We start from the raw sequence: 12,347 nt of genomic DNA on the forward strand, positions 1-12,347 counted from the left end.
ATTGTTTATAATGACTTTTGCTAAAATTTCAAAATCAAAAGTTATCAAAACAAATTCTATGGGACTGAGAAGTATTATTTTCTACTTTTTAGTCCATTTATAAAAGCGTTGTATATTAAAAAGTTTTTTTTATATTATTTTTTTAAAAAGTTCGTTATCTCGACGCAGTAACTCTCTTTCGAATCGTAGTAGTTCCAATTCATTTTGTATAAAATTAATTTCATTGTTTGCGGAGCTAGTGTTTGAAGAATCTTTCATCATCTCGTATGCTGCTTGTTGACTTTCGCTGTCGTTTGTGAAATTGTTATTTCGTCTATTATGTTTTTCATTTGCGTTGTTATATTCGCTTTGTTTACGACCGTCGAATAAAATTTGTTGCATTTCTTGTTGTGCTGTACCGCAAGCCAAGTTATCTGTCACTTCGTACATGCACTCGTTATAATTTTTCTGTCGTTTTAAAATTTCAGGTTCGCTCGTTACTTTGTTTGTTTGCTCCTTTGAATTTTTGTGTGTCACATAATTCTTAGATTCATTTGCGCAATGCTGTTGCTTTTCATTTGTTTGCTCCTTTTCGTTTTTGTCTGTCTTATCAGTTGCAATTGCGTTTGCGTACGGTTGTTGCGTTTCATTTGTCTGCTGCTTTTCCCTTTTGTACGCCTTATCGTTTGTGATTGCGTTTGTGGACTGTTGTTGCTGGAAAGCTGGAAAAGCGACCTTATAATTAAAAAGGCGTTTATTCACCTGAACAATATTAAACGTGAAGTTAACGAGGAAAAGGAGCAAAATTAAATCAATCAGGCAGCGAGTGTTCGACGAAAGCAGAAAGATGTCACAGGAGCAGATTCAAATACCGAACGTTGAGCTTATTGAGGAGCTGAATCGGAGGGAGCAGCAGTTGGAGCCACTGAAACAAGCGTATATCGAATTACAACAAAGACAACCCATGAACGACAACAACCTACAAAGAATCATAAAAAATATTCAACATTTACCAACGTTTACTGGAAGAGGAGACGTAACAATAAACTCATTTATGAGTAGTGTGGAATATCTATTATCAAATATCAGAGATGAGGAGACTAGAAAAGAAGCTACAAGGCCAGTCTATTATCGAACCATACAAGGGGAAGCAAAGGATGTAATTATAAATTTACCACACCCCGACAACTGGAGGGAAATTAAGAAGGCGCTTAAACTACGTTACAAGGCGGATGCAGAACCACATGAGATATATAGGAGGATTTTCGGAATGAAGGCGAACACGGTGAGTAAGTTAGCAGTAGAAGCTCAAAAGATAAAATACAAAGCTGACGAAATAAAAGTATACCATAAAGACGATGTAGGGATTGACCTCAGTAACGTGGACAGTCTGTTAGTAAACACAATTAAAATGACTCAGGGAACCTTATTAGACAAAATCTATGAAGAACAAGACCTTCATAAAATTATAGACATAATGACAAAGAGAAGATTCGAGGATACGTGCATACGATCAGAATTTAAACAATTTAGAAAAACTGACGGACAGTATAAAAATAATTAAGGTTATTATGAAAATAAGCAAAATGAAAAATTCCCAAACAGGGAGAATAAATCTAACCAATTTAAACAAAATTGCCAGTACTTTTCCAACTATAAAAGAAGCCCTGAAAATAACTCGAGACAAGTTAGACAGAATTATATAAATAAAGGAAACAGGGACAATAATTCGGGTCAAAGGAACCAAGACTATAGGGACAATTACTCAGGTCAAGGGAGAAAAAATAATAATTCTAACCAATTGAGGGTAGATAAAGGAGAACCGATGGAGGTAGCAGCAGTAGCAGACAAAATCGCTTATAATCGCCTAGACAAAGCAACAGAGAATCTGAAGTATATACAGAAGTAAATAACTAATTTTTTTTTTATAAGGAAGCCTTGGACTGGCTACCGAGAACAGAAATAACCATTGATGAAAAAAAGTACATTGCTTTAGTGGATACAGGGGCAAACATAAGTTTAGTAGACGCTGAACTAAATTATTTTCGGAAAATACCCCTTAACTAAGAAATAATAATCAATACTACGGATGTTGCGAATGTGGAATTTTAGACATTCGCGGATGCGAATGCGGATGCGGATGTTTAAAAGGTAACATCCGCGGATGCGGATGTCATGTATTTTTAAGAAGTAAATTAGGTGACTTAAGTAAATAAAAAATGGTAAGGTTAGTAATTTTTAATAATCTGCCTTATCCTGAGTTTCGCCCGAAAATTTTTATTCCGCCCATAGTAAATACATGAAAACCAAAAGTGAAAAAAGAACCGGTTCGCGAAAAATGAAGCTCATGATAAGTTTGAATGTTTTTTTTAGTACTTGAGTTTAAAAATTGGAACATTGTATTTAATAAAAACTTTTTAAAGGGTCGTAAATCAAGCCTGCGCCACTTTATAACTACTCGCTCTAGACGACAAACTTGAAAAACTTGAAACTTGACAAAATTGTAAATTCATTTCGATTGACACTGCACCAGTTGGGAGGACTTGCAGTTATATTTATTTATTTTTATTGCGGTGCAATAATTACTTTCTGTGAATTTCATCGGGGCCGCAAATGTCGGATGTATCATCCTGACTTTCATCTTCACAATCTAGCATCCTGGCACGATCGTTGTTTAAACACCGTTGTTTTCCAAAGAATTCTTCATTCTCATTCTTTTGGTTGTTTCGGAATCCGGAGAACCTGTCGCGTCATCAGCGTTTTTGGATTTTAGTTTTTGTAATTCATTTTTAATGCTTTCTTCTGTGACTGGTCTGATATACGTGTTATCAGTGCACTTGCATAATACTCTAGGGACCGAAAATAACAGTTATTTTTTACGAGTTAAATTTGGCCTAAGATTTTTTATTCCGAAATGAACGTCCTTCCCGGATAACAAACAAACCGCTTATCCAAATTAACCAAATTTGGTATCATATGAAAGAGGACTGAAATAGCTTTGAAACAAAGGAAGATTACCACCTCGATTTATAATTTTTTTATATAATCTAATACTAAAAAAATTCATATAAATACATACCTGACCCAAGATTTGTTCTATGGTTATTAATTAACATTTTTTATTGAAATATTTTTCAATATGTGGGTTTCCTCGTTCATACATTTCAGTTTTAAAGCTATTTAACTCCTCTTTCATTTGATGCCAAACTTGTTTAATTTGGATAAGCGAATATTCGCAGCAACCCTGATCAACACAGTAACAAGTAAGGAGAAAATTCGTCATCAAGTACATACATACTAGAGCACCAAAGGAATTTAATTTACCTGATAATGCGTATATAAAATGGAAATCAACACCACTAAGAGGTAGAAAATACAATTTTATAATAGGTATTGACTTATTAAACCATACGAACACCATGATAAATCTCGTGGATGGAAAAATAACCTTAAATGAAAAAGAAACAAAATTTTTAAATAACCCTTTTAAGTCTAAAGAAATTTGTGCGTTAGAAACGACAAAAGATAAAAGTAAAGGAATACAGATAGAGCATTCAAATACAGAAGAGTATAAAGAAGGAGCCAAACTACTAAAAACTATTGTTTAAAGAGGGTGAAAAGTTAACGAGCACTACAGAAATACAATATAAAATTAGGACCACTACGCACGAGCAAATAAACTCGAAATTATACAGGTATCCACCTCGACATGAAGAGGAAGTTCATAGGCAAATTAAAGAGATGGAGGAGCAAGGTATTATAAGAAAAAGTAATTCCAGATACTCCAGTCCCTTAATAGTAATCCCAAAGAAAATGGATAACTCTGGAAAAATAAAGTACAGAATAGTAGTGGATTACAGAAAATTGAACCAGGTAACAATCGATGATAAATATCCCTTGCCTAACATTGATTCAATATTAGATAAATTGGGACGTGCCCAATACTTCACGACAGTAGACCTTGCTAAGGGATATCATCAAATTACAATTAAAGAGGAAGACAGGTGCAAAACTGCGTTCGTTACACCTCATGGTCTATATGAATTCACAAGGATGCCATTTGGGTTAAAGAATGCACCTGCAACCTTTCAACGTCTTATGAACGAAATTCTACGAGATTTCATAAACAAAACGTGTGTTGTGTACTTAGACGACATACTAATTTTCAGCACACATAAAGCCAATCAAAGATATTTTTAAAGTCCTAGAGAAAAAAATTTAAAAATACAAGTAGACAAATGCAATTTTGTAAAGAGAGAAACTGAGTTCTTAGGACACCTATCAACGAAGGAGGGTATGAAGCCTAACCCAAAGAAAATTAAAGTTATAGAAGACTTAGAACTACCTAGAATAGAAAAACAAATAAAGAGCTTTTTGGGTATAACAGGATACTACCGAAAATTTGTCAAAGATTACGCAAAGGTGGCACAACCTATTACAAAATATTTAAAAAAGGAAGTAAGAATCCACACTAAGGACCCTTCTTATATAGAAGCTTTTGTTAAACTCAAACTATTAATTACTTCACACCCAATTTTAAGATATTCAAATTTCGAAAAAGAATTTACATTAACAACTGATGCATCAAATTATGCAATTGGCGCTTTTATATCCCAAGAAGGACATCCCATTTGCTATGCATCAAGAAAGCTAAATAATCACGAACGAAACTATTCAGCTACCGACAAAGAATTCTTAGCTATTATGTGGAGCGTGAATTATTTCAGACCATATTTGTATGGAAGGGAATTTAAGATAGTAACAGATCACCAGCCAATAACATATTTGCACTCAAAATATAGGGGCAAAGATATGTCGCTGAGACATCAACGATGTCTGTTAAAGTTAGGAGAATATCAGTTTCACATAGAATATATTAAAGGAAAGGAAAACAGAGTAGCGGATTTTCTTAGTAGAATACAAAATAACGAGGACGTTATTAAAGAAAAGGAGGAGGGTGAAAATACTGGCGAAAATATTGAATACTACCTAAACATAATCGACGATTTAGAGGATGATGCGTCAATGCAAACGGTCCATTCAGCTGAAGAAAATTTGCATGATCACTTTTATATCAAAGAAGAGATAGTCAGCAAATATAAAACCAAATTATTTGAACAAATAACAAGACAGAGGAGCTAAAAATTTCGTTTATTTTCGTTTCGGAATATGATTTCGGTAGACTAGGCGATATATTTAGGAGATATATAACAAAAGGAAAAGTTGGCATTTTTTCAGAACTATCTGAACGGCAATATAATGTGGCTCAGGAAAAGCTCATAGAAATGTTCTCTAACGATAAGCAATTAAAGTTTATAAAGTGCACAATGAGAGCACAGGATATAGAAACGGAAGTTGAAGCGGTTAAACAAATGTCACTATATCATGTTAGGGAAAGCATACATTCTGGTATACAAGAAACGTATAACCTACTTAGAAATAAAATTTACTATCCGAAATTAGCAGAGCTAATACAAATAGTAATCATAATAATAATAATAATAGATTGGCGCGTACACATATGTTAGTGTTTGGCCGAGCTTCTCCTCCGATTTGTGGCGTGCGCCTTGATGTTGTCACACAAAGCGGAGGGACCTACAGTTTTACGCCGACTCCGAACGGCGATTGTATTTTTATGAGGAGCTGTTTTTCATGGCAGAAATACACTCGGAGGTTTGCCATTGCCTGCCGAGGGACGACCGCTGTTAAGAAAAAACCTTTTTTCTATATTTTTGCGTTGTTGCTTTGACCAGGGTTTGAACACAGGCGTTGTGGAGTGGAAGCGCGCACTGCTACTACACCACAGCGGCCACTCAACCAATGGGAAATATGCCAAGAGGTAAAATATGATAGGAGACCAATCAAACCAAAATTTTGGCATACGGAAACACCTACAAAAAATAATGACATTATCCGCATAGACACCGATGTTATAAAAAGTTTTCATTTTTTAACAATGATAGATAAATTTTCCAAGTATGGAGTAGCATATCCTTTAAATGGCAGAAACCATATTACTATCATTGAAGAACTGGAAGACTACTTTACCAAAATAGGAAAACCAAGTAATATAATAATGAATTTAATGCGACAAGGATTAAGGAATTTCTAAGCAATGAAAATATAGAACTTCTTCTAACCAAATCCAACAGCCATACGGGTAACGCAGATATTGAAAGATTCCATAATACCATTTCAGAGAAGTTTACAATGTTATATAAATTAAACAAAGGCATATCCGTTAAGCAGTTAATACAAAAAGCTATTAGAAATTATTTATTGACAGGTTTCATTCTACAATCAAATTCACGCCTAATGAGGTACATAATAACAAAGTGGATAAAGAAATTGTAAGAAAGAATTTGGAGCAGACAAAGGAAAAGTCAATCACCAAAGTGAATAGGAACAGGGAAGAATATACAAAGCAAAGAGCAGAAGGATTCATAAAAAATTTCAAGGCAGTTAGACACAAGGAATAACCCAAATATAGAAAACAAAAATTAGAGAAAGTCCATTTTAGAAATATTAAACGACCTTTAAAATTTACAGATATGGATCACGATAGCAGTAATATGATGATGATGATACGACAATTCGGAGGAATAATGACATTGAAGGAACTAACTGAACAAACCGGAATTATAGATTTACAAATTAGAGATCAGGAAATACCTAAGGATAGCGACATAGTACTACATATGATTGACATTCAACAACTAGAAGACATTATCAATGATATGACGGACAATATAATTTTAATGAAATTACCAAATAAGTAGATATTACAAAGGGAGTTGTTAGACGTAAGGAATAAGTTACTGACACTTATGCCAATTAGAAATAGAAACAAGCGAGGATTAATTAATGCAGTAGGAAGTATGTCAAAATGGCTCTTTGGTACCATGGATGAGGACGAGTGACAAAATATACAAACACATCTTTCACGGACAAATTACACAATTAACCAACAAATCAAAATAAATGATTATTTCCCCTCAGCTATTGACCATCTCAAAGAAATTGTTAAAAGTGATAGGGTAAAAATAGAAAAAGAGCTTAATTCTATAAACAAATTCATATATGACGAATATAAACAAAATTTATATTTAGATCAATATACAAATATTCAATTATTGAAAAGTAAAATTGAACACCTTCAAGAAAACATTGTATCAGTTAAGTATGGGATAATACACCCAAATATATTAACAAGTGAGGAAATAGTAAAATATAATATCGATTATAATATACTTAAAACTCTACAATTTGGCACAGTAATTCTAAATAATACATATTAAGTATTTGGCATAAAAATACCCAAAAGCATTGAATATGTAAAAATAAGAACCATCATTCCAATACCCAATAAAGAAAAAGATGAAATAGAAGGAAAAATAGAAGAAATATTTACTTACGAAAATAAAACATCAATATTTGAAGAAAATACATCATTAAAAGGAATGAAACTTAGTAAACACTGTATTTTAAGAAATAATTGTCATCTCACAAAAAATAGGGAACTGGAAATATTAGAAATAAACATAAAAACTCTTGTTGTTAAAAACGCAGTAAATTTACAGCTTAATCACTCATGTTATCAAGAACAACCAATTATAAATGGAAACTATATAACTATATAACTCAATAATTGTTCAATCAAAACTATTTTTCCAATTATATTGAAAACTTAAAAGAAAATATTGTAAGCTTAAAATATGAAGATAATCGGAATTTCACGAAAAGAATTACCTTTGATGAAAGTATAGAGGAACATAGATCAAACATAGAAAGCATTTTTAAATAGAGAATTCATAGAATTCATAATAGCTATTGTTATTCTCAATAAACGCAGACATATAACCATCAAATTAAATAAACGAATTCGGGAGAATTCTGGTCTAAATGGGGGAGTAGCTACATATGTAAATAATTATGCAAAAACACCTGACGGTGCAACTTACAAATATGAGGAATTTTTAAAGCAAATGAACAAAGTAGTAACATAAAATCACGTGCGGCCTATTGGCAAAATTGTACACAACACAAAAAAGAGTAATGGAAAATTAAACAACAAATTCCTGGAACAAATTTCCAGGAATTATCGAACTGAACAATAAAATGATTGTTAAGCAGTTTAATTAAATTCACAAGTCGAAAGTAGTGAATAAGCAATTATTGTAAATACAATAAGTTTTGTTTTAAGTTAAAGAAATTAAATAAATCATTCTGATTTTGTGCAACTTCAGCGTCACTTCGCTGTAATCAAAATTGTAGCTTTTTGCCTTTTTTTTTAAACCGTTCGCCACGACCCAAAGTGAAACTCGCGCAGCCAACGTACTTTTATTGCCATGCGTTGGCAGGCCCAATTTTTTGCACCACGCACGTAGCACGTTAATAGAAAAATCGTTTGAACCTATTGCGCTCATTTCCACACTTTGTATATTTATTTAAAAGTTATTTTATTTGGGTGAAATATACTTTATTTATTTGTTAACTTTAAATATTTACCGCGAGACCAGACCACTTCTGAAAATTGTGGTAGATGACCGATTAAATAAAACCACGTCGTTTCGCTAACAATGCAGTACCACGACTGACTTTCGTCAACTCTTTATTGGTCTTCGTTCGCTTTTACTTAGCGGGTTTATATCTTAGTGCGAGAGTGGGACATAATCAACAAGCTATTATAAATAGTTTTGTAACTTAAAGATAGAGTGTGACGAAATATAAACAACTTAATCTAGGGGTTATATACAGTAACTAGTGATGATCGATTTATGTTTGTACATACATATATGTATAATATCGATACTGCTACAGTACGAGTTTTAGGCCATTTTAGCACGCTTTCAGTACGCTTCTCTACTTTCACATCACCATTGTATTACCGCCATTCGACAAATTTATTTAAAATTTTTACAAATGTTCTAATCAGGGTTCGGATTTGCCTCATTTTGGCCCCTCGCTCGCTCGTTAGTTTGCTCTGAGCCTGCGCAACTCACGAGCAACAGGCGAGGCTGTTGCAAATGAGCACTCGTTAAGTACTAGCGCATGCGCTGAGCAGCCAGCGAGCGAGTAAGCAAGCGAGGGCAGCGCAAGAGTAGAGCGGCAAGCAAACGAGGACCTCATTAGCTCTGTCCTCGCGAGGGCGTCGTTGCGAGCGGGACACTCATTTGCAGCAGCAGACGAGCGAGGCGAGTAAGCGAGCGAGGCAAATGAGGAAAGCAGATTAGACAGGCAAACGGGTTGTTTGGTCAGCAAAAATATATGGGATAAAAATTGCATTAACTAAGAATTTGGAGTAAAGGATTGTACGCACATATGCAGATATGTATATACATACATATATACACATATGTATGTATTTATTTATGTAAGTATTGTAAGAGTATGTACTTAGTATACCCGCCCTAAGCTTTAAGTTAAGTTATTGTAAACTAGGCATAAGGTGATTTGTGTCTATACCATTAGTGACAGAGTTATGGGTCTAGCCCTTAAGGCATGATCGCCCAGGATACCGTTTTGTAAATAATTGGCGAAATAAAGAGACGTTCGATATTTGATAGCGAGAACGACGGACGTGTTTTAGTAACCACATAGCCTTCTGAATATTTCAGTATATATTCTTATGCACAGAAGAATAGATGCGTGCTATTTTGACACGTTTTATCTACTAGGTAGGCACATATCGCAAACCGTCTTCACAACTCAAAATAATACGTTTGTCATAAAATGAGAAAAACTATTTCTTAGCGCATGATAATCATATGGGCAAGGTGAAAAATAAGTGCGTAATGCGTTTTTTAAAAAATTCATATGAAACTACAGCTACAGCTTCCGTTTTAATGAATTCAGGGCCAGAATCGTTTATAGTTGATTGTAGTTTTAAATATTTTTTTTTAGTTGAAAAATAAGTGCGTAATACGTTTTTTAAAAAATTCATATGAAGCTTTTTGCAGGTACAGCTTCAATTTTAAGGAATTCAGGTCCAGAATCGTTTGTAGTTGATTGTAGTTTAAAAATTTTTTTTAGTTGAAAAATAAGTGCGTAATACGTTTTTTAAAAAATTCATATGAAGCTTTTTGCAGGTACAGCTTCAATTTTAAGGAATTCAGGTCCAGAATCGTTTGTAGTTGATTGTAGTTAAATTTTTTTTTTAGTTAAAAAATAAGTGCTTAATTTAAAAAAAAAATTCATATGAAGCGTTTTGCAGCTACAGCTTCAGTTTTAATGAATTCGGGTCCAAAATCATTTGTAGTTGATTGTAGTTTAAAAATTTTTTTTAGTTGAAAAATAAGTGCGGAAGGCGTTTTTTAAAAAATTCATATGAAGCTTTTTACAGCTACAGCTTCAGTTTTAAGGAATTCTGGTCCGAAATCGTTTTTAGTTTATTGTAGTTTAAATTTTTTTTTAGTTGAAAAATAAGTGCGGAAGGCGTTTTTTAAAAAATTCATATGAAGCTTTTTACAGCTACAGCTTCAGTTTTAAGGAATTCTGGTCCGAAATCGTTTTTAGTTTATTGTAGTTTAAATTTTTTTTTAGTTGAAAAATAAGTGCGGAAGGCGTTTTTTAAAAAATTCATATGAAGCTTTTTACAGCTACAGCTTCAATTTTAAGGAATTCAGGTCCAGAATCGTTTGTAGTTGGTTGTAGTTTAAATTTTTTTTTAGTTGAAAAATAAGTGCGTAATGCATTGTTTTAAAAAATGCATATGAAGATATTTACAGCTACAGCTTCAGTTTTAAGGAATTCTGGTCCGAAATCGTTTTTAGTTTATTGTAGTTTAAATTTTTTTTTTTAGTTGAAAAATAAGTGCGTAATGCGTTTTAAAAAAAATTTATATGAAGCTTTTTACAGCTTCAGCTTCCGTTTTAAAGAATGCTGGTCCAGAATCGTTTGTAGTTGATTCTAGTTTTATTTTTTTTTTTAATTTGAAAAATAAGTGCGTGATGCGTTTTTTAAAAAACTCATATGAAGCTTCTTACAACTACAGCTTCAGTTTTAGTGAATTCTGGTCCAGACTCGTTTGTAGTTGATTGTAGTTTAAATTTTTTTTTTTAGTTCAAAAATAAGTACGTAATGCGTTTTTTTTTAAATTCATATGAAGCTTTTTACAGCTACAGCCTCAGTTTTAATGAATTCTGGTCCAAAATCGTTTGTAGTTGATTGTAGTTAAAATTTTTTTTTTTTAGTTCAAAAAATAAGTGCGTAATGCGTTTTTAAAAAAATTCATATGAAGCTTTTTACAGCTACAGATTCAGTTTTAGTGAATTCTGGTCCAAAATCGTTTGTAGTTGATTGTAGTTTAAATTTTTTTTTTTAGTTCAAAAATAAGAGCGTAATGCGTTTTTTTTTTTAATTTATATGAAGCTTTTTACATCTACAGCTACAGTTTTAATGAATTCAGGTCCAGAATCGTTTGCAGTTGAAAATTTTTTTTTTAGCTCAAAAATAAGTGCGTAATGCGTTTCTTAAAAAATTCATATGAAGCTTTTTACAGCTACAGCTTCAATTTTAAGGAATTCAGGTCCAGAATCGTTTGTAGTTGGTTGTAGTTTAAATTTTTTTTTAGTTGAAAAATAAGTGCGTAATGCATTGTTTTAAAAAATGCATATGAAGATATTTACAGCTACAGCTTCAGTTTTAAGGAATTCTGGTCCGAAATCGTTTTTAGTTTATTGTAGTTTAAATTTTTTTTTTTAGTTGAAAAATAAGTGCGTAATGCGTTTTAAAAAAAATTTATATGAAGCTTTTTACAGCTTCAGCTTCCGTTTTAAAGAATGCTGGTCCAGAATCGTTTGTAGTTGATTCTAGTTTTATTTTTTTTTTTAATTTGAAAAATAAGTGCGTAATGCGTTTTTTTTAAATTCATATGAAGCTTTTAACAGCTACAGCTTCAATTTTAATGAATTCTGGTACAGAATAGTTTGTAGTTGATTGTAGTTTAAACATTTTTTTTTAGTTCAAAAATAAGTGCGTAATGTTTTTTTTTTAAAAAGTCATATGAAGCTTTTTGCAGCTACAGCTTCAGTTTTAATGAATTCTGGTCCGAAATCGTTTATAGTTGATTGTAGTTTTAAATTTTTTTTTAGTTCGAAAATAAGTGCGTAATGCGTTTTTTAAAAAAATTATATGAAGCTTTTTGCAGCAGCTTCAATTTTAATGAACTCAGGTCCAGAATCCTTTGTAGTTGATTGTAGTTCAAATTTTTTTTTTAGTTCAAAAATAAGTGCGTAATGCGTTTTTTTTTTCTAATTTAGCTTCAGCTTCAGTTTTAATGATTTCTGGTCCGAAATCTTTTGTAGTTTAAATTTTGTTTTTAGTTGAAAAATAAGTGCGTAATGCGTTTTTAAAAAAATTTATATGAA

The sequence above is a fragment of the Rhagoletis zephyria genome, unplaced genomic scaffold (assembly GCF_001687245.7).
Source record: "Rhagoletis zephyria isolate East Lansing unplaced genomic scaffold, Rhagoletis_zephyria_1.1 Rzeph_scaffold_00673, whole genome shotgun sequence".
Classification (NCBI taxonomy): Eukaryota; Metazoa; Arthropoda; class Insecta; order Diptera; family Tephritidae; genus Rhagoletis; species Rhagoletis zephyria.